Source organism: Somniosus microcephalus, chromosome 23 (assembly GCF_052327205.1).
Source record: "Somniosus microcephalus isolate GS21.2 chromosome 23, FLI_Smic_1.0, whole genome shotgun sequence".
In the NCBI taxonomy this organism is placed as follows: domain Eukaryota; kingdom Metazoa; phylum Chordata; class Chondrichthyes; order Squaliformes; family Somniosidae; genus Somniosus; species Somniosus microcephalus.
In genome coordinates, this window is record NC_141009.1 from 70302224 (window position 1) to 70324880 (window position 22657).

The window sequence follows — 22657 nt, forward strand, 5'->3', positions numbered from 1 at the left end:
CTGGGTCTTTCCACCGCCCCTCCACAACCGGTCTCTGGATCCTGGGTCAGTAGTTGGGAGATGCGACATCGAAGCCCAGACACACAGGATGGTTTTGGAATGAAGTTATTCAGAGAGCGGCGGTGCCATTGGGAGTAAAGGGAGGCCCCAGTGTAACACTCTGCTTCTCCCCCCGCAGACCTGGCCCCCAAGAATGTTCGAGTGAATGCTGTGAGGTGGAGTAATGGAGCTGGCCGTTCCCTTGCCGTTTCCATTCTGTTCGGGATTAACGCATCCTCTCCAGCTTAGATCAACACTTTCTCTCGGTCGCTTTCCCCTCTCGTCCTCTGAAGGTGCTGCTGCAGGCTGGGGTATCCGGAGTGTTCGTGCCCTCCAGTGCTGTACCTTGCCCATCTGCCTCTTCTCGTGTATGATCTTGGGACAGCGAGTGCTGAGGCTGTTTGACTGTAGGGGAAATCGCACCCGAGCCTCTGACCTCCACGTATGTAGACTTCTGAACAGGAAGCACTAGTTAACATTTCCCACCCTACCCAATTATACCACTGCCTCCTGCTGCTCCCGCTCAGGGCCACAGTGCAACCTCCTGATCTGAGCCTCAGCTTCAGCACTGTGGGGTGGGGTGCTGTGTGCGTCTAACTCTCCTCTTCCTTTCTAGCCCTGGAGTGATCGTCACAGACATCCACAAGCGAGCTGGCCTGAATGAGGGGGATTACACTGAGGTAAGTTATTGACTGGTGTCACAGGAGTGTCCGGCCTGAGCTGCAAAACTCAGTGAGCCCTCACTGTCGCACTCAGCTGTAGTTGGATCTCCCTCTGTAATCGAGCGTCCCAATCGGTTGCAGTGGGTGGGGTGGGGACGGAGAGTGGGGTTGCAGTGGAGGGAGCATAGGAACAGGAGGAGGGCCATTGAGCCTGTTCCGCCAGTCAATGAGATCATGGCTTATCTGTGACCTAACTTCATAGCCTTTGGCCCATATCCCTTAATACCTTTGGTTAACAAAAAGCTATCAATCTCCGATTTAAAATTAACAATTGATCCAGCATCAATTGCCGTTGGGCTGAAGAGAGTTCCAAAACTTCTACCACCCTTTGTGTGTAGAAGTTGGTTCCTAATTTCATTCCTGAAAGGTCTGGCTCGAATTTTTTAGTCCTAGAATCCCCAACCAGCAGAAATAGTTTTCTCTCTCTACCCTATCTGTCCCCCTTAATATCCTGAAATCTTCGGTCAGATCACCCCTTAACCTTCAAAATTCTAGGGGACTACAACCCTAATTTGTGTAATCTCTCCTCGTAACTTAGGAACAGGGATGGGGAGGGGGTTTTGCAGTGGGGGGGTTTTGCAGGGTTGGGGAGGGGGTTTGCAGTGGGGGGGGTTTGCAGGGTTGGGGAGGGGGTTTGCAGTGGGGGGGTTTGCAGGGATGGGGAGGGGGGTTTGCAGTGGGGGGGGTTTGCAGGGATGGGGGAGGGGGTTTTGCAGTGGGGGGGTTTGCAGGGATGGGGAGGGGGTTTGCAGTGGGGGGGTTTGCAGGGATGGGGAGGGATTTGCAGTGGGGGGGTTTTGCAGGGATGGGGAGGGGGTTTGCAGTGGGGGGGTTTGCAGGGATGGGGAGGGGGTTTGCAGTGGGGGGGTTTGCAGGGATGGGGAGGGGGTTTGCAGTGGGGGGGTTTGCAGGGATGGGGAGGGGGTTTGCAGTGGGGGGTTTTGCAGGGATGGGGAGGGAGTTTGCAGTGGGGGGGTTTTGCAGGGATGGGGAGGGGGTTTTGCAGGTGGGGGGTTTGCAGTGGGGGGTGCAGGGTTGGGGAGGGGGTTTGCAGTGGGGGGGTTTGCAGTGGGGGTGTGCAGGGTTGGGGGAGGGGGTTTGCAGTGGGGGGGGTTTGCAGTGGGGGGTGCAGGGTTGGTGAGGGGGTTTGCAGTGGGGGGGTTTGCAGGGATGGGGAGGGGGTTTTGCAGTGGGGGGTTTTGCAGGGATGGGGAGGGGGTTTTGCAGTGGGGGGTTTTGCAGGGATGGGGAGGGGGTTTTGCAGGTGGGGGGGTTTTGCAGGGTTGGGGAGGGGGGTTTGCAGTGGGGGGGTTTGCAGTGGGGGGGTGCAGGGTTGGTGAGGGGGGTTTGCAGTGGGGGGGCAGGAATGGGGGGGGTTTGCAGCGAGCGGTCGGGGGTTGTGGGGGGGGGGTTTTGCAGCGAGTGGTCGGGGTTGTGGGGGGGGTTTGCAGCGAGCGGTCGGGGTTGCAGGGGGGGGTTTGCAGCGAGCGGTCGGGGTTTGTAGGGGGGGGTTTTGCAGCGAGCGGTCGGGGTTGTGGGGGGGTTTGCAGCGAGCGGTCGGGGTTGTGGGGGGGGGTTTGGCAGCGAGCGGTCGGGGGTTGTGGGGGGGGGGTTTGCAGCGAGCGGTCGGGGTTGTAGGGGGGGGGTTTTGCAGCGAGCGGTCGGGGTTTGTGGGGGGGGGTTTTGCAGCGAGTGGTCGGGGTTGTGGGGGGGGGGTTTGCAGCGAGTGGTCGGGGTTGTGGGGGGGGGGGTTTTGCAGCGAGCGGTGGGGGGGGGTTTGCAGCGAGCGGTCCGGGGTTGTAGGGGGGGTTTGCAGCGAGCGGTCGGGGTTGTGGGGGGGGGTTTGCAGCGAGCGGTCGGGGTTGTGGGGGGGGTTTGCAGCGAGCGGTCGGGGTTGTGGGGGGGTTTGCAGCGAGCGGTCGGGGTTGTGGGGGGGGGTTTGCAGCGAGCGGTCGGGGTTGTCGGGGGGGGTTTGCAGCGAGCGGTCGGGGTTGTAGGGGGGGGTTTGCAGCGAGCGGTCGGGGTTGTGGGGGGGGGTTTGCAGCGAGCGGTCGGGGTTGTAGGGGGGGGTTTGCAGCGAGTGGTCGGGGTTGTAGGGGGGGTTTGCAGCGAGCGGTCGGGGTTGTGGGGGGGGTTTGCAGCGAGCGGTCGGGGTTGTGGGGGGGGGTTTGCAGCGAGCGGTCGGGGTTGTGGGGGGGGGTTTGCAGCGAGCGGTCGGGGTTGTGGGGGGGGGTTTGCAGCGAGTGGTCGGGGTTGTAGGGGGGGGTTTGCAGCGAGCGGTCGGGGTTGTAGGGGGGGTTTGCAGCGAGCGGTCGGGGTTGTGGGGGGGGGTTTGCAGCGAGCGGTCGGGGTTGTGGGGGGGGGTTTGCAGCGAGCGGTCGGTGTTGTGGGGGGGGTTTGCAGCGAGCGGTCGGGGTTGTGGGGGGGGTTTGCAGCGAGCGGTCGGTGTTGTAGGGGGGGTTTGCAGCGAGTGGTCGGGGTTGTGGGGGGGGGTTTGCAGCGAGCGGTCGGTGTTGTAGGGGGGGTTTGCAGCGAGCGGTCGGGGTTGTGGGGGGGGTTTGCAGCGAGCGGTCGGGGTTGTGGGGGGGGTTTGCAGCGAGCGGTCGGGGTTGTGGGGGGGGTTTGCAGCGAGCGGTCGGGGTTGTGGGGGGGGTTTGCAGCGAGCGGTCGGGGTTGTAGGGGGGGTTTGCAGCGAGCGGTCGGGGTTGTGGGGGGGGGTTTGCAGCGAGCGGTCGGGGTTGTAGGAGGGGGTTTGCAGCGAGCGGTCGGGGTTGTGGGGGGGGTTTGCAGCGAGCGGTCGGGGTTGTAGGGGGGGGTTTGCAGCGAGTGGTCGGGGTTGTGGGGGGGGGTTTGCAGCGATCGGTCGGAGTTGTAGGGGGGGGTTTGCAGCGAGCGGTCGGGGTTGTGGGGGGGGTTTGCAGCGAGTGGTCGGGGTTGTGGGGGGGGTTTGCAGCGAGCGGTCGGGGTTGTAGGGGGGGGTTTGCAGCGAGCGGTCGGGGTTGTAGGGGGGGTTTGCAGCGAGCGGTCGGGGTTGTGGGGGGGGGTTTGCAGCGAGCGGTCGGGGTTGTAGGGGGGGGTTTGCAGCGAGCGGTCGGGGTTGTGGGGGGGGGGTTTGCAGCGAGCGGTCGGGGTTGTAGCGGGGGGTTTGCAGCGAGCGGTCGGGTTTGTGGGGGGGGGTTTGCAGCGAGCGGTCGGGGTTGTCGGGGGGGGGGGTTTGCAGCGAGCGGTCGGGGTTGGGGGGGGTTTGCAGCGAGCGGTCGGGGTTGTAGCGGGGGGTTTGCGGCGAGCGGTCGGGGTTGTGGGGGGGGATTTGCAGCGAGCGGTCGGGGTGCCAGTTCTGACCACTTACCTTTTTTCCTTTCAGTTCCTGAATAAATGCAAGGTGACCCACGCCTTGGGGCGCCCCGGGCAGGTGGATGAAGTGGCTCAAGCCATCGCCTTCCTGGCCTCTGACGCAGCCTCCTTCATCACTGGCGTCACGTTACCCGTGGATGGCGGCCGCCATGCCATGTGCCCGCGGTGAGCGGGTTAAACTCCTGCGTGTGGCAGCCCGGGTTCCCCAGAGAGGGGCATTCGGAGCCTGTTTCGTTTGTATTTCCCAGTGTTCTCAGCAGGTGCATCGATTTGAAATGCCTTTGCTGTGTTGGTGCCCATGTATTTGGGCGTACGTGATGTTTTTTGAACGGGTTTCTCGAGAAACTGCAGGGGAAAGGTCAAAGTGCACCGAGGCCGGAAGCATCTCCATTGTACTATCTCCTTTTCAGTTGCAGCAAAATCAATAAACTGCACTGCTGCTGACCTGAAGCTGTCGTTTGTACAAAATTCTACTGCAGTGAAAATAAAACAAATTGTGATTGACTTTCTCCTTTCCCCGGGCCTCCTCTGCAGCCTCCAGTTTAAGCCTTTCTAACCGGGTCGGGCCGGGTCTTGTCCCTTCAGACTGCTCGCTGTTCCGGCTGCACTTGGGCTTCCGGATTCACCACCAGGGGAGTTGGTTTCTGTCTGTCACTCCCTTTAACTTGAATGGTGAGCAGCCGGTTTGGGCTCGGCCTGATATTTGCCCCGCTTTAGTCGTCACCAGCCAGTCTCTCGGCGCTCCTGTCGGCTGTCCATGCCATTGTTACCGCCAGACTCGGCTATTCCAACACATTCCTGGCGGCCCTCACACCTTCCACCCTCTGTAAACATGAGCTCATTCCAAACTCTGCTGCCCGTGTCCTAACTCGCACCAAGTCCCGTTCACCCAGCACCTCTGTGCTCGCTGGCCTACATTGGCTCCCGGTTAAGTCTCTTTATCAAAAAAAATTAAAAAATTCTTGCCCTTTTCAAATCAGTCAACGGTCATGCCCCTCCCTACCTCTGAAATCCCCTCCACTTGTACAACCCTCCAAGATCTCTGCGCTCCTCTAATTCTGGCCTCTTGCGTATCCCTGATTTTAATCGCTCCACCTTTGGCGGCCGTGCCTTCAGCTGCCTGGGCCCCGAGCTCTGGAATTCCCTCCCTAAACCTCTCCTTTAACCCTACCTCTTTGATCAAGCTTTTGGTCACCTGTTGTAATATCTCCTTACGTGACTCGGTGTCACATTGTGTCTGGTAACACTCCTGTGAAGCGCTTTGGGATGTTTTACTATGGTAAAGGCGCTATATAAATGCAAGTTGGTGCAGTAAGCGCACCCGCTTGTGATACGGATAAGGGATTTCGACAGCTTGCCTGCCAATTGCATTATCAACCACTGGGGGGCCACGTTGCCTGCCCACCACATCCCCCTGCCGCAGACACGGCATATTCTACACTGCCCAACGCCTGCACACAGGCTAAAATTGATAGCTGGATTTATATGCAGCTTGATTAATACACTGAAGCCCCATTTCAGATAGGATAGAGGGAGGTGTCACTGGCTTACAGCAACTCGCACCCAACATGCTTCTAGCACCTTCCTTTTTGGGAGGGTGCCACTAATAATTGACCCATCGCACCTGCAATAATTGCTAGGCTGCTCCTCTGCTGGCGAGGTCAGTCCCAAAAGTCACGGAGTGAACCAGCGGACAATTGAGGCAGAGACTAAAGGAAGACAAAGTTGGTCCACAAGGGGTTAAAATACCCTTCCAGCAACATATCTCTTTGTTTAATAAAGTGACAGGACTTGTGGATGAACCTTTCTATCTTAATTATATCAACAACACTACAGGGGTGGAGATATGGAAGGACCACATGGGTGTACAATAAGGCTTCTTTTTCAATATTATCCCCTCCTGAAGGTGCTGACACGTACCTGGGGCTCCACAGGCAAAAGGCCATTCCGCATCTGTGGATTGTGACAGGGATAGGGCTCCAATCTGGGGAGCCTTGCACCAAAGCCGATCCAGCACTCACCTGTCTGTGCACACACTTTGCATTAAGGGTCACGGGTTAGTGAATAAGACCACACATCTTCCCTAACCCTGGGCACTGAGGCCCCAGCTGGAGGATTGTGTCCAATTCTGGGCTCAACACATCAGGAGAGGGTGCAGAGGAGATTTACTAGAATGGTTCCAGAGATGAGGGATTACAGTTACAGGGCTAGACTGGAGAAACATAGAAGACAGGAGCAGGAGTAGGCCATTCGGCCCCTCGAGCCTGTTCCGCCATTTAATGAGATCATGGCTGATCATCCAAATTCAGTCCCCTGTCCCTGCCTTCTCCCCATATCCCGTGATCCCTTTAGCCTTAAGAAATATATCTAACTCCTTCTTGAATATATTTAATGAATTGGCCTCAACTGCCTTCTGTGATAGAGAATTCCACAGGTTCACCACTCTTTGGGTGAAGAAATTCCTCATCTCTGTCCTAAATGGCTTACCCCTTATCCTTAGACTGTGACCCCTGGTTCTGGACTCCCCGGCCATTGGGAACATCCTTCCTGCATCTAATCTGTCTAGTCCTGTTAGAATTTTATAAGTTTCAATGAGATCCCCTCTCATTCTTCTAAACTCTAACGAATACAAGCCCAATCGACCCAATCTCTCTTCATATGTCACTCCTGCCATCCCAGTTATCAGTCTGGTGAATCTTCGCTGCACTCCCTCCATGGCAAGAACATTCTTCCTCAGATAAGGCGACCAAAACTGCACACAATACTCAAGGTGCGGTCTCACCAAGGCCCTGTACAACTGCAGCAAGACATCCTTGCTCCTATACTCGAATCCTCTCGCTATGAAGGCCAACATACCATTTGCCTTCTTAACCGCCTGCTCCACCTGCATACTTACCTTCAGCGACTGGTGCACAAGGACACCCAGGTCTCGTTGAACTTCCCCTTCTCCCAATCTACTGCCATTCAAATAATAATCTGTCTTCCTGTTTTTGCCACCAAAGTGGATAACCTTGCATTTATCCACATTATACTGCATCTGCCATATCACCCAACCTGTCCAAATCATACTGGAGTTTCTCTGCATCCTCCTCACAGCACACACGCCCAGCTTTGTGTTGTCTGCAAACTTGGAGATATTGGCCCAGAAATTCAGGTCGGGGGCTTCCCGCGGGTGCAAGCCCCCGACCTGCACTTACCTAGTGCGCTGGCCGTTGTGCTGTGGGCCCGCGTGGGATTCCGATCCTGGGCCTCCAATTGCCAGCACGCAGTGCTTACGTATCCCAGGGGCGCAGTTAGTTCGAAGCATCCCCTGGGATCACGTGGGCCATGGAAAGCCAATGGTAGCAGGGAATGCTTCATTCATAAATTTGACAGGAAGAGCTGTCAAACCTATAAATACTATAAGCCCCAAAACATCACTAAAACTTCAAATAATTTTTTTTCTAAATCACATTTTTAAAATAACTATAAATTACATAATATAACTATTTTAAACAATAATTTAAAATTTTGAAAAAATGAATTACATTTTCTAATGGGGCAAAAAATCAACTTACCTTTCTTTAAAGTATTTAAAAATAATAAACCTGTGGAAAAAATGTCTTAATTTTAATTAATTCACCACTTACCTTGTTAAAAGCGGGCCTTGCACCTGCTTTTTAAAAAAGTGTAACTGCTGAAGACTTACCCTCCCGGAGAAACCGGCAATAAAACCGTAAGTTCGATGCGCACGCGCTGCCTCTCCGGCGCACGCGTTCCACCTCTGAACCCCTTCTTTCAGGGGAACAGAAGTTCTGGTTTCCCGCGCACGCGCAGTGCACGCACGAAACTGGCACTTTCGTTGGGACTATGGGTGAGTAACCAGCGCGTACTCACCCGTGGGGACCCGAATTTCTGGATTACATCTAGTTCCCTCGCCTAGGTCATTAATATATATTGTGAACAGCTGGGGTCCTAGGACCGATTCCTGCGGTACCCCACTAGTCACTGCCTGCCACTCGGAAAAAGACCCGTTTATTCCAACTCTTTGCTTCCTGTCTGCCAACCAGTTCTCTATCCAAGTCAATACCTTGCCCCCCAATCCCATGTGCTTTAACTTTGCACGTTAATCTCTTATGCGGGACCTTATCGAAAGCCTTCTGAAAGTCCAAATACACTACATCCACTGGTTCTCCCTTATCTACCAGTTACATTCTCAAAAATTCCAGTAGATTAGTCAAGCACGATTTACCTTTTGTAAATCCATGTTGACTTTGTCCGATCCTGTCACTGTTTTCCAAGTGCTCTGCTATTACATCCTTTATAATGGACTCTAGCATTTTCCCCACTACCAATGTTCGGCTTACCGGTCTGTAATTCCCCGTTTTCTCTCTACCACCTTTTTTGAATAGCGGGGTAACATTAGCTACCGTCCAATCCATGGGAACTGTTCCAGAGTCTATAGAATTTTGGAAGATGACCAGCAATGCATCTACTATTTCTAGGGCCACTTCCTTAAGTACCCTAGGATGTAGATTATCAGGCCCTGGGGATTTATCGGCCTTCAATCCCGTCAATTTCCCTAACACCATTTCCCTACAAATACTGATTTCATTCAGTTCCTCCCTCTCATTAGACCCTATGTTCCCCGACATCTCTGGGAGGTTATTTGTGTCCTCCTTTGTGAAGACAGAACCAAAGTATGTATTTAATTGGTCAGCCATTTCTTTGTTCCCCATTATAAATTCCCCTGATTCTGACTGCAAGGGACCTACGCTTGACTTCACCAATCTTTTTCTCTTCATATAGAAGCTGGGTTTGTTCCCCTTAGATCAGAGAAGGCTAAGAGGAGATTTGATAGAGGTGTTTAAAATCATGAATGAGATAAAATAAAGAGAAACTGTTATCAATGGCTGAGGAGTTGATAACCAGAGGGCACAGATTTAAAGTGATTGGCAAAAGAACCAGAGGCGACATGAGAAAAATCTTTTTAACACAAGTGGTTATAATTTGGAATGCACTGCCTGATGGACACAGATTCAATAGTAGCCTTGAAAATGGAATTGGATCAAGACTTGAAGGAGAACAAATTGCAGGGACATGGGGAAAGAGCGGGGGAGTGGGACTGACTGGATTGCTCTTCGAAAGAGCCGGCGCAGACTCGACGGGCCGAATGGCCTCATCCTGTGCTGTACTGTTCTACAATGTTATGAATTGCAGTCTCCCGACCTACGGCCCTCACTCAGATCAGCTAACTCGGTGTTAGCCAGAGTGGAAGCTGGGGCCTTCCTGGTTTGTATGGATTGCCAGTGTGTACTTGTCCACAGCGCCTGAGCCTGCAACAGATATCTCCCAGAGTCACTGACATTGGAGAACCTGCTAGCTCCTTTCACACATGGTGGAGAGGATACACGTTGCTGTCTGGTATGCAAATGTCACTTTGAAGGCATTTCGGATGTGACGTTAAACCGAGGCCCCGTCTGCTCTCTCAGGTGAATGTAAAAGATCCCACGGCCACTATTTCAAAGAAGCGCAGGGGAATTCTCCCCGGTGTCCCGGCCAGTATTTATCTCCCAATCCACGTAACGAAAACAGATTATCTGCTGATTATCACGTTGCTGTGCGCAAATTGGCTGCCGTGTTTCCAATGTTACAACAGTGACTACACTTCAAAAGTACTTCATTGGCTGTAAAGCGCTTTGAGACGTCCAGTGGTCGTGAAAGGCGCTACAGAAATTATAGTCTTATTATTGTATCCAAGTAAGTTCTGGCCTCCGATCCTCCACCTTCAATAAACTTCACCTGGACTAAAACTCAGCTGCCCATGTCGCAACTCGCACCAGGTCCCATTCACCCATCACCCCTGTGCTTGCTAACCTATGTTGGCTCCAATGTTTCCTTCAAGCTGCACGGCCGCACGTCTGAGCGGGACCGGCTTTTCCAGGGTGACGCGCCAAAGTTTGAATGGCCCACGCAGCCCGTTAAAGGGACCGCACACCCTTTCAAATTAGGGGGAAGATTGGTTGGCTCCTGGTCTGGCAACGCCTCGATTTTAAAATTCTCACACTTGTTTTCCAATCCCCCCAGGGCCTCGCCCCTCCCTATCTCTGTAACCTCCTCCAGCCCCGACACCCCTCCCGATCTCTGTAACCTCCTCCAGCCCCTACAACCCTCCCTATCTCTGTAACCTCCTCCAGCCCCGACAACCCTCCCTATCTCTGCAACCTCCTCCAGCCCCTACAACCCTCCCTATCTCTGTAACCTCCTCCAGCCCCTACACCCCTCCCTATCTCTGTAACCTCCTCCAGCCCCACAACCCTCCCTATCCCTGTAACCCCCTCCAGCCCCTACACCCCTCCCTATCTCTGTAACCTCCTCCAGCCCTACAGCCCTCGAGATCTCTGTAACCTCCTCCAGCCCCACAACCCTCCCTATCTCTGTAACCTCCTCCAGCCCCTACAACCCTCCCTATCTCTGTAACCTCCTCCAGCCCCTATAACCCTCCCTATCTCTGTAACCTCCTACAGCCCTACAGCCCTCGAGATCTCTGTAACCTCCTCCAGCCCCACAACCCTCCCTGTCTCTGTAACCTCCTCCAGCCCCACAACCCTCCCTGTCTCTGAAACCTCCTCCAGTCCCACAACCCTGCCTATCTCTGTAACCTCCGCCAGCCCCACAACCCTCATCTCTGTAACCTCCTCCAGCCCCTACAACCCTCCCTATCTCGGTAACCTCCTCCAGCCCCCACAACCCTCCCTATCTCTGTAACCTCCTCCAGCCCCTACAACCCTCCCTGTCTCTGTAATCTCCTCCAGCCCAACAACCCTCCCTGTCTCTGTAACCACCTCCAGCCCCACAACCCTCCCTATCTCTGTAAACTCCTCCAGCCCCACAACCCTCCCTGTCTCTTTAATCTCCTCCAGCCCCACAACCCTCCCTGTCTCTGTAACCTCCTCCAGCCCCACAACCCTCCCTATCTCTGTAACCTCCTCCAGCCCTACAACCCTCCCTATCGCTGTAACCTCCTCCAGCCCCACAACCCTCCCTATCGCTGTAACCTCCTCCAACCCCTACAACCCTCCCTATCTGAAATCTCCTCCAGCCCCACAACCCTCCCTTTCTCTGTAACCTCCTCCAGCCCCTACAACCCTCCCTATCTCTGTAACCTCCTCCAGCCCCACAACCCTCCCTGTCTCTCTAACCTCCTCCAACCCCGACAACCCTCCCTATCTCTGTAACCTCCTCCAACCCTCCCTGTCTCTGTAACCTCCTCCAGCCCCACAACCCTCCCTATCGATGTAACCTCCTCCAACCCCTACAACCCTCCCTGTCTCTGTAACCTCCTCCAGCCCCACAACCCTCCCTATCCCTGTAACCTCCACCAGCCCCACAACCCTCCCTATATCTGTAACCTCCTCCAGCCCCACAACCCTCGAGATCTCTGTAACCTCCTCCAGCCCCACAACCCTCCCTATCTCTGTAACCTCCTCCAGCCCCTACACCCCTCCCTATCTCTGGAACCTCCTCCAGCCCCACAACCCTCCCTATCTCTGTAACCTCCTCCAGCCCCTACACCCCTCCCTATCTCTGTAACCTCCTCCAGCCCCACAACCCTCCCTATCTCTGTAACCTCCTCCAGCCCCTACACCCCTCCCTATCTCTGTAACCTCCTCCAGCCCTACAGCCCTCGAGATCTCTGTAACCTCCTCCAGCCCCACAACCCTCCCTATCTCTGTAACCTCCTCCAGCCCCTACAACCCTCCCTATCTCTGTAACCTCCTCCAGCCCCTATAACCCTCCCTATCTCTGTAACCTCCTACAGCCCTACAGCCCTCGAGATCTCTGTAACCTCCTCCAGCCCCACAACCCTCCCTGTCTCTGTAACCTCCTCCAGCCCCACAACCCTCCCTGTCTCTGAAACCTCCTCCAGCCCCACAACCCTGCCTATCTCTGTAACCTCCGCCAGCCCCACAACCCTCGTCTCTGTAACCTCCTCCAGCCCCTACAACCCTCCCTATCTCTGTAACCTCCTCCAGCCCCCACAACCCTCCCTATCTCTGTAACCTCCTCCAGCCCCGACAACCCTCCCTGTCTCTGTAATCTCCTCCAGCCCAACAACCCTCCCTGTCTCTGTAACCACCTCCAGCCCCACAACCCTCCCTATCTCTGTAAACTCCTCCAGCCCCACAACCCTCCCTGTCTCTTTAATCTCCTCCAGCCCCACAACCCTCCCTGTCTCTGTAACCTCCTCCAGCCCCACAACCCTCCCTATCTCTGTAACCTCCTCCAGCCCGACAACCCTCCCTATCTCTGTAACCTCCTCCAGCACCTACAACCCTCCGTATCTCTGTAACCTCCTCCAGCCCCTACACCCCTCCCTATCTCTGTAACCTCCTCCAGCCCTCCCTATCTCTGTAACCTCCTCCAGCCCCTACAACCCTCCCTATCTCTGTAACCTCCTCCAGCCCCTAGAACCCTCCCTATCTCTGTAACCTCCTCCAGCCCCACAACCCTCCCTATCTCTGTAACCTCCTCCAGCCCCTACAACCCTCCCTATCTCTGTAACCTCCTCCAGCCACTACAACCCTATCTCTGTAACCTCCTCCAGCCCCTACAGCCCTCCGTATCTCTGTAACCTCCTCCAGCCCCTACAACCCTCCCTATCTGTGTAACCTCCTCCAGCTCCTACAACCCTCCCTATCTCTGTAACCTCCACCAGCCCCTACACCCCTCCCTATCTCTGTAACCTCCTCCAGCCCCTACAGCCCTCCCTATCTCTGTAACCTCCACCAGCCCCTACACCCCTCACTATCTCTGTAACCATCTCCAGCCCCTACACCCCTCCCTATCTCTGTAACCTCCTCCAGCCCCACAACCCTCCCTATCTCTGTAACCTCCTCCAGCACCTACAACCCTCCCTATCTCGGTAACCTCCTCCAGCCCCACAACCCTCCCTATCTCTGTAACCTCCTCCAGCCCCTACACCCCTCCCTATCGCTGTAACCTTCTCCAGCCCCTACAACCCTCCCTATCTCTGTAACCTCATCCAGCTCCTACAACCCTCCCTATCTCTGTAACCTCCTCCAGCCCCTACACCCCTCCCTATCTCTGTAACCTCCTCCAGCCCTCCCTATCTCTGTAACCTCCTCCAGCCTCTACAACCCTCCCTATCTCTGCAACCTCCTCCAGCCCCTACAACCCTCCCTATCTCTGTAACCTCCTCCAGCCCCTACAACCCTCCCTACCTCTGTAACCTCCTCCAGCCCCCTACAACCCTCCCTATCTCTGTAACCTCCTCCAGCCCCACAACCCTCCCTATCTCTGTAACCTCCCCCAGCCTACAACCCTCCCTATCTCTGTAACCTCCTCCAGCCCCTACAACCCTCCCTATCTCTGTAACCTCCTCCAACCCTCCCTGTCTCTGTAACCTCCTCCAGCCCCACAACCCTCCCTATCGATGTAACCTCCTCCAACCCCTACAACCCTCCCTGTCTCTGTAACCTCCTCCAGCCCCACAACCCTCCCTATCCCTGTAACCTCCACCAGCCCCACAACCCTCCCTATATCTGTAACCTCCTCCAGCCCCACAACCCTCGAGATCTCTGTAACCTCCTCCAGCCCCACAACCCTCCCTATCTCTGTAACCTCCTCCAGCCCCTACACCGCTCCCTATCTCTGGAACCTCCTCCAGCCCCACAACCCTCCCTATCTCTGTAACCTCCTCCAGCCCCTACACCCCTCCCTATCTCTGTAACCTCCTCCAGCCCCACAACCCTCCCTATCTCTGTAACCTCCTCCAGCCCCTACACCCCTCCCTATCTCTGTAACCTCCTCCAGCCCTACAGCCCTCGAGATCTCTGTAACCTCCTCCAGCCCCACAACCCTCCCTATCTCTGTAACCTCCTCCAGCCCCTACAACCCTCCCTATCTCTGTAACCTCCTCCAGCCCCTATAACCCTCCCTATCTCTGTAACCTCCTACAGCCCTACAGCCCTCGAGATCTCTGTAACCTCCTCCAGCCCCACAACCCTCCCTGTCTCTGTAACCTCCTCCAGCCCCACAACCCTCCCTGTCTCTGAAACCTCCTCCAGCCCCACAACCCTGCCTATCTCTGTAACCTCCGCCAGCCCCACAACCCTCGTCTCTGTAACCTCCTCCAGCCCCTACAACCCTCCCTATCTCTGTAACCTCCTCCAGCCCCCACAACCCTCCCTATCTCTGTAACCTCCTCCAGCCCCGACAACCCTCCCTGTCTCTGTAATCTCCTCCAGCCCAACAACCCTCCCTGTCTCTGTAACCACCTCCAGCCCCACAACCCTCCCTATCTCTGTAAACTCCTCCAGCCCCACAACCCTCCCTGTCTCTTTAATCTCCTCCAGCCCCACAACCCTCCCTGTCTCTGTAACCTCCTCCAGCCCCACAACCCTCCCTATCTCTGTAACCTCCTCCAGCCCGACAACCCTCCCTATCGCTGTAACCTCCTCCAGCCCCACAACCCTCCCTATCTCTGTAACCTCCTCCAGCACCTACAACCCTCCGTATCTCTGTAACCTCCTCCAGCCCCTACACCCCTCCCTATCTCTGTAACCTCCTCCAGCCCTCCCTATCTCTGTAACCTCCTCCAGCCCCTACAACCCTCCCTATCTCTGTAACCTCCTCCAGCCCCTAGAACCCTCCCTATCTCTGTAACCTCCTCCAGCCCCACAACCCTCCCTATCTCTGTAACCTCCTCCAGCCCCTACAACCCTCCCTATCTCTGTAACCTCCTCCAGCCACTACAACCCTATCTCTGTAACCTCCTCCAGCCCCTACAGCCCTCCGTATCTCTGTAACCTCCTCCAGCCCCTACAACCCTCCCTATCTGTGTAACCTCCTCCAGCTCCTACAACCCTCCCTATCTCTGTAACCTCCACCAGCCCCTACACCCCTCCCTATCTCTGTAACCTCCTCCAGCCCCTACAGCCCTCCCTATCTCTGTAACCTCCACCAGCCCCTACACCCCTCACTATCTCTGTAACCATCTCCAGCCCCTACACCCCTCCCTATCTCTGTAACCTCCTCCAGCCCCACAACCCTCCCTATCTCTGTAACCTCCTCCAGCACCTACAACCCTCCCTATCTCGGTAACCTCCTCCAGCCCCACAACCCTCCCTATCTCTGTAACCTCCTCCAGCCCCTACACCCCTCCCTATCGCTGTAACCTTCTCCAGCCCCTACAACCCTCCCTATCTCTGTAACCTCATCCAGCTCCTACAACCCTCCCTATCTCTGTAACCTCCTCCAGCCCCTACACCCCTCCCTATCTCTGTAACCTCCTCCAGCCCTCCCTATCTCTGTAACCTCCTCCAGCCTCTACAACCCTCCCTATCTCTGCAACCTCCTCCAGCCCCTACAACCCTCCCTATCTCTGTAACCTCCTCCAGCCCCTACAACCCTCCCTACCTCTGTAACCTCCTCCAGCCCCCTACAACCCTCCCTATCTCTGTAACCTCCTCCAGCCCCACAACCCTCCCTATCTCTGTAACCTCCCCCAGCCTACAACCCTCCCTATCTCTGTAACCTCCTCCAGCCCCTACAACCCTCCCTATCTCTGTAACCTCCTCCAGCCCCTACACCCCTCCCTATCTCTGTAACCTCCTCTAGCCCCACAACCCTCCCTATCTCTGTAACCTCCTCCAGCACCTACAACCCTCCCTATCTCGGTAACCTCCTCCAGCCCCACAACCCTCCCTATCTCTGTAACCTCCTCCAGCCCCTACACCCCTCCCTATCTCTGTAACCTCCTCCAGCCACTACAACCCTATCTCTGTAACCTCCTCCAGCCCCTACAGCCCTCCGTATCTCTGTAACCTCCTCCAGCCCCTACAACCCTCCCTATCTGTGTAACCTCCTCCAGCTCCTACAACCCTCCCTATCTCTGTAACCTCCACCAGCCCCTACACCCCTCCCTATCTCTGTAACCTCCTCCAGCCCCTACAGCCCTCCCTATCTCTGTAACCTCCACCAGCCCCTACACCCCTCACTATCTCTGTAACCATCTCCAGCCCCTACACCCCTCCCTATCTCTGTAACCTCCTCCAGCCCCACAACCCTCCCTATCTCTGTAACCTCCTCCAGCACCTACAACCCTCCCTATCTCGGTAACCTCCTCCAGCCCCACAACCCTCCCTATCTCTGTAACCTCCTCCAGCCCCTACACCCCTCCCTATCGCTGTAACCTTCTCCAGCCCCTACAACCCTCCCTATCTCTGTAACCTCCTCCAGCTCCTACAACCCTCCCTATCTCTGTAACCTCCTCCAGCCCCTACACCCCTCCCTATCTCTGTAACCTCCTCCAGCCCTCCCTATCTCTGTAACCTCCTCCAGCCTCTACAACCCTCCCTATCTCTGCAACCTCCTCCAGCCCCTACAACCCTCCCTATCTCTGTAACCTCCTCCAGCCCCACAACCCTCCCTATCTCTGTAACCTCCCCCAGCCTACAACCCTCCCTATCTCTGTAACCTCCTCCAGCCCCTACAACCCTCCCTATCTCTGTAACCTCCTCCAGCCCCTACACCCCTCCCTATCTCTGTAACCTCCTCTAGCCCCACAACCCTCCCTATCTTTGTAACCTCCTCCAGCCCCTACACCCCTCCCTATCTCTGTAACCTCCTCCAGCCCCACAATCCTCCCTATCTCTAAACTCCTCCAGCCCCGACAACCCTCCCTATCGCTGTAACCTCCTCCAGCCCCACAACCCTCCGTCTCTGTAACATCCTCCAGCCCCACAACCCTCCCTGTCTCTGTAACCTCCTCCAGCCCCTACAACCCTCCCTATCTCTGTAACCTCCTCCAGCCCCTACACCCCTCCCTATCTCTGTAACCTCCACCAGCCCCACAACCCTCCCTATCTCTGTAACCTCCTCCAGCCCTGCAACCCTCCCTATCTCTGTAACCTCCTCCAGCCCCCTACAACCCTCCCTATCTCTGTAACCTCCTCCAGCCCCACAACCCTCCCTATCTCTGTAACCTCCTCCAGCCCCTACAACCCTCCCTATCTCTGTAACCTCCTCCAGCCCCTACAACCCTCCCTATCTCTGTAACCTCCTCCAGCCCCTACACCCCTCCCTATCTCTGTAACCTCCTCCAGCCCCACAACCGTCCCTATCTCTGTAACCTCCTCCAGCCCCTACAACAGGAGGAGATTGCAGGGGCTCTGACACAAATTTTCAGAACCTCTCTGGCCACAGGGGATGTACCAGAGGACTGGCGAACAGCTAACGTAGTACCATTATTCAAGAAGGGTAGCAGGGATAAACCAGGGAATTACAGGCCAGTGAGCCTAACATCTGTGGTAGGGAAATTATTGGAAAAAATTCTGAGGGACAAAATTAGTCTCCACTTGGAGAGGCAAGGATTAATCGGGGATAGTCAGCATAGCTTTGTCAAGGGTAAATCATGTCTGACCAATCTGATTGAATTTTTCGAGGGGGTGACTAGGTGTGTGGATGAGGGAAATGCTGTGGATGTGGTTTACACGGACTTCAGTAAAGCTTTTGACAAAGTCCCGCATAGGAGACTGGTCAAGAAGGTAAGAGCCCATGGGATCCAGGGGGCCTTGGCGCGTTGGATCCTAAACTGGCTGAGTGGCAGGAGGCAGAGGGTGATTGTCGAAGGTTGCTTTTGTGACTGGAAGCCTGTGTCCAGTGGGGTACCTCAGGGATCGGTGCTGGGTCCCTTGCTGTTTGTGATCTACATTAATGATTTGGATGAGAATGTAAAGGGTATGATCAGTAAGTTCGCGGATGACACGAAATTGGTGGGGTGGTAAATTGCGAGGAGGAAAGCCTCAGGCTACAGGACGATATTAACGGGTTGGTCAGATGGGCGGAAAAGTGGCAAATGGAATTTAACCCAGAAAAGTGCGAGGTGATGCATTTTGGACGGACAAATAAGGCAAGGGAATACACAATGAGTGGTAGGACCCTAGGAAGTAGAGGGTCAGAGGGACCTTGGTGTACATGTACATAGATCTCTGAAGGCAGCGGAACAGGTAGATAAGGTGGTTAAAAAGGCATATGGGATACTTGCCTTCATTAGCAGAGGCATAGAATATAAGAGCAGGGAGGTTATGATGGAGCTGTACAAAACGCTGGTGAGGCCACAGCTGGAGTACTGTGTGCAGTTCTGGTCGCCTCACTATAGGAAGGATGTGATTGCTTTGGAGAGGGTGCAGAGAAGATTCACCAGGATGTTACCTGGGATGGAGCGCCTCAGCTATGAAGAAAGACTAAACAGGCTGGGGTTGTTTTCCTTGGAGCAAAGGAGGCTGAGGGGGGACCTGATTGAGGTGTACAAAATGATGAGGGGCATAGATAGGGTAGATAAAGAGGAACTTTTCCCCTTAGTAGGGGGGTCAATAACAAGGGGGCATAGATTCAGGGTAAGGGGCAGGAGATTTAGAGGGGATTTGAGGAGGAACTTTTTCACCCAGAGGGTGGTTGGAAGCTGGAACTCACTGCCTGAAAGGGTGGTAGAGGCAGGAACCCTCACAACATTCAAGAAGCATTTGGATGGGCACTTGAAATGCAATTGCATACAAGGCTATGGACCAAATGCTGGAAAATGGGATTAGACTGGACAGGGATTGATGGACGGCACAGACACGATGGGCCGAAGGGCCTCTTTCTGCGCTGTAAAACTCTATGACTCTAACCCTCCCTATCTCTGTAACCTCCTCCAGCCCCTACACCCCTCCCTATCTCTGTAACCTCCTCCAGCCCCTACACCCCTCCCTATCTCTGTAACCTCCTCCAGCCCCCCCTATCACCTCCTCCAGCCCCTACAACCCTCCCTATCTCTGTAACCTCCTCCAGCCCCTACACCCCTCCCTATCTCTGTAACCTCCTCCAGCCCCTACAGCCCTCCCTATCACCTCCTCCAGCCCCTACAACCCTCCCTATCTCTGTAACCTCCTCCAGCCCCGACACACCTCCCTATCTCTGTAACCTCCTCCAGCCCCTACAGCCCTCCCTATCTCTGTAACCTCCTCCAGCCCCTACACCCCTCCCTATCTCTGTAACCTCCTCCAGCCCCTACAACCCTCCCTATCTCTGTAACCTCCTCCAGCCCCTACACCCCTCCCTATCTCTGTAACCTCCTCCAGCCCCTACAACCCTCCATCTCTGTAACCTCCTCCAGCCCCTACACCCCTCCCTATCTCTGTAACCTCCTCCAGCCCCTACACCCCTCCCTATCTCTGTAAACTCCTCCAGCCCCGACAACCCTCCCTATCGCTGTAACCTCCTCCAGCCCCGACAACCCTCCCTGTCTCTGTAACCTCCTCCAGCCCCACAACCCTCCCTGTCTCTGTAACCTCCTCCAGCCCCTACAACCCTCCCTATCTCTGTAACCTCCACGAGCCCCACAACCCTCCCTATCTCTGTAACCTCCTCCAGCCCCACAACCCTCCCTATCTCTGTAACCTCCTCCAGCCCCACAACCCTCCCTGTCTCTGTAACCTCCTCCAGCCCCACAATCCTCCGTCTCTGTAACCTCCTCCAGCCCCAACACCCCTCCCTATGTGTGTAACCTCCTCCAGCCCCTACACCCCTCCCTATCGCTGTAACCTTCTCCAGCCCCTACAACCCTCCCTATCTCTGTAACCTCCTCCAGCTCCTACAACCCTCCCTATCTCTGTAACCTCCTCCAGCCCCTACACCCCTCCCTATCTCTGTAACCTACTTCAGCCCCACAACCCTCCCTATCTCTGTAACCTCCTCCAGCCCCTACAACCCTCCGTATCTCTGTAACCTCCTCCAGCCCCTACACCCCTCCCTATCTCTGTAACCTCCTCCAGCCCTCCCTATCTCTGTAACCTCCTCCAGCCTCTACAACCCTCCCCATCTCTGTAACCTCCTCCAGCCCCTAGAACCCTCCCTATCTCTGTAACCTCCTCCAGCCCCTACAACCCTCCCTATCTCTGTAACCTCCTCCAGCCCCTACAACCCTCCCTATCTCTGTAACCTCCTCCAGCCCCTACAGCCCTCCCTATCTCTGTAACCTCCTCCAGCCCCTACACCCTCCCTATCTCTGTAACCTCCTCCAGCCCCTACAGCCCTCCCTATCTCTGTAACCTCCTCCAGCCCCTACAGCCCTCCCTATCTCTGTAACCTCCTCCAGCCCCTACACCCTCCCTATCTCTGTAACCTCCTCCAGCCCCCTACAACCCTCCCTATCTCTGTAACCTCCTCCAGCCCCACAACCCTCCCTATCTCTGTAACCTCCTCCAGCCTACAACCCTCCCTATCTCTGTAACCTCCTCCAGCCCCTACAACCCTCCCTATCTCTGTAACCTCCTCCAGCCCCTACACCCCTCCCTATCTCTAAACTCCTCCAGCCCCGACAACCCTCCCTATCGCTGTAACCTCCTCCAGCCCCACAACCCTCCGTCTCTGTAACCTCCTCCAGCCCCACAACCCTCCCTGTCTCTGTAACCTCCTCCAGCCCCGACAACCCTCCCTATCTCTGTAACCTCCACCAGCCCCACAACCCTCCCTATCTCTGTAACCTCCTCCAGCCCAACCCTCCCTATCTCTGTAACCTCCTCCAGCCCTACAACCCTCCCTATCTCTGTAACCTCCTCCAGCCCTGCAACCCTCCCTATCTCTGTAACCTCCTCCAGCCCCCTACAACCCTCCCTATCTCTGTAACCTCCTCCAGCCCCACAACCCTCCCTATCTCTGTAACCTCCTCCAGCCCCTACACCCCTCTCTATCTCTGTAACCTCCTCTAGCCCCACAACCCTCCCTATCTCAGTAACCTCCTCCAGCCCCTACAACCCTCCCTATCTCTGTAACCTCCTCCAGCCCCTACAACCCTCCCTATCTCTGTAACCTCCTCCAGCCCCACAACCCTCCCTATCTCTGTAACCTCCTCCAGCCCCACAACCCTCCCTATCTCTGTAACCTCCTCCAGCCCCACAACCCTCCCTATCTCTGTAACCTCCTCCAGCCCCTACAACCCTCCCTATCTCTGTAACCTCCTCCAGCCCCTACAACCCTCCCTATCTCTGTAACCTCCTCCAGCCCCACAACCCTCCCTATCTCTGTAACCTCCTCCAGCCCCACAACCCTCCCTATCTCTGTAACCTCCTCCAGCCCCACAACCCTCCCTATCTCTGTAACCTTCTCCAGCCCCTACAACCCTCCCCATCTCTGTAACCTCCTCCAGCCCCTACACCCCTCCCTATCTCTGTAACCTCCTCCAGCCCCACAATCCTCCCTATCTCTGTAACCTCCTCCAGCCCCTACACCCCTCCCTATCTCTGTAACCTCCTCCAGACCCACAATCCTCCCTATCTCTGTAACCTCCTCCAGCCCCCTACAACCCTCCCTATCTCTGTAACCTCCTCCAGCCCCTACACCCCTCCCTATCTCTGTAACCTCCTCCAGCCCCTACAGCCCTCCCTATCTCTGTAACCTGCTCCAGCCCCACAATCCTCCCTATCTCTGTAACCTCCTCCAGCCCCTACACCCCTCTCTATCTCTGTAACCTCCTCCAGCCCCTACACCCCTCCCTATCTCTGTAACCTCCTCTAGCCCCACAACCCTCCCTATCTCAGTAACCTCCTCCAGCCCCTACAACCCTATCTCTGTAACCTCCTCCAGCCCCTACAACCCTCCCTATCTCTGTAACCTCCTCCAGCCCCACAACCCTCCCTATCTCTGTAACCTCCTCCAGCCCCACAACCCTCCCTATCTCTGTAACCTCCTCCAGCCCCACAACCCTCCCTATCTCTGTAACCTCCTCCAGCCCCTACAACCCTCCCTATCTCTGTAACCTCCTCCAGCCCCACAACCCTCCCTATCTCTGTAACCTCCTCCAGCCCCACAACCCTCCCTATCTCTGTAACCTCCTCCAGCCCCACAACCCTCCCTATCTCTGTAACCTTCTCCAGCCCCTACAACCCTCCCCATCTCTGTAACCTCCTCCAGCCCCTACACCCCTCCCTATCTCTGTAACCTCCTCCAGCCCCACAATCCTCCCTATCTCTGTAACCTCCTCCAGCCCCACAATCCTCCCTATCTCTGTAACCTCCTCCAGCCCCTACAACCCTCCCTATCTCTGTAACCTCCTCCAGCCCCTACACCCCTCCCTATCTCTGTAACCTCCTCCAGCCCCTACAACCCCAGAGATATCGGGGCCTCCAGTTCTGGCCTCTGGCATATCCCCGATTTTCATGGCGGCACTGTTGAATTTTGTTTGATAATCGCTCCTGTGAAGTGCCTTGGGACGTTTTACCACAGTCAGGGTGCTTTGTTATTGCAAGCTGGCGATTGCCAAAGCGAGTGAATAACTTCTGTAAAGAGACAGGACGGGCGGGTGTTGGGGTAAAACCCTCTGCCGCACATCCAACACCCTCAGCTTGGCGACAGCGGCCGGTTACCAGACTGTCCCCAGAGCCGGTCTCTGGTGAACTCACCCGGGGCGGGGGGAAGGTCAAGCTCCAAGGTCAGCGCTTACGGTTCCCGTTCCGGTTCGAGCCGTCATCCAGCGGCTGCCATGGCGACGGTGCTGAGGA

At 55.7% G+C, this 22657-nt stretch overlaps 2 long non-coding RNA genes across 2 annotated transcripts in view; one reads left to right on the forward strand and one right to left on the reverse strand.

Annotated features, from left to right (window-relative positions):
• LOC147101944 (uncharacterized) overlaps positions 1 to 22657 on the reverse strand; it is a 395113-nt gene that overhangs the window by 369170 nt on the left and 3286 nt on the right. The gene's annotated exons all lie outside the window — the stretch shown is intronic.
• Positions 133 to 4559, forward strand: LOC147101946 (uncharacterized). Its single transcript, XR_015073396.1, has 3 exons — positions 133 to 215; positions 656 to 719; positions 4126 to 4559. It is a non-coding gene; the product is annotated as an uncharacterized LOC147101946 (long non-coding RNA).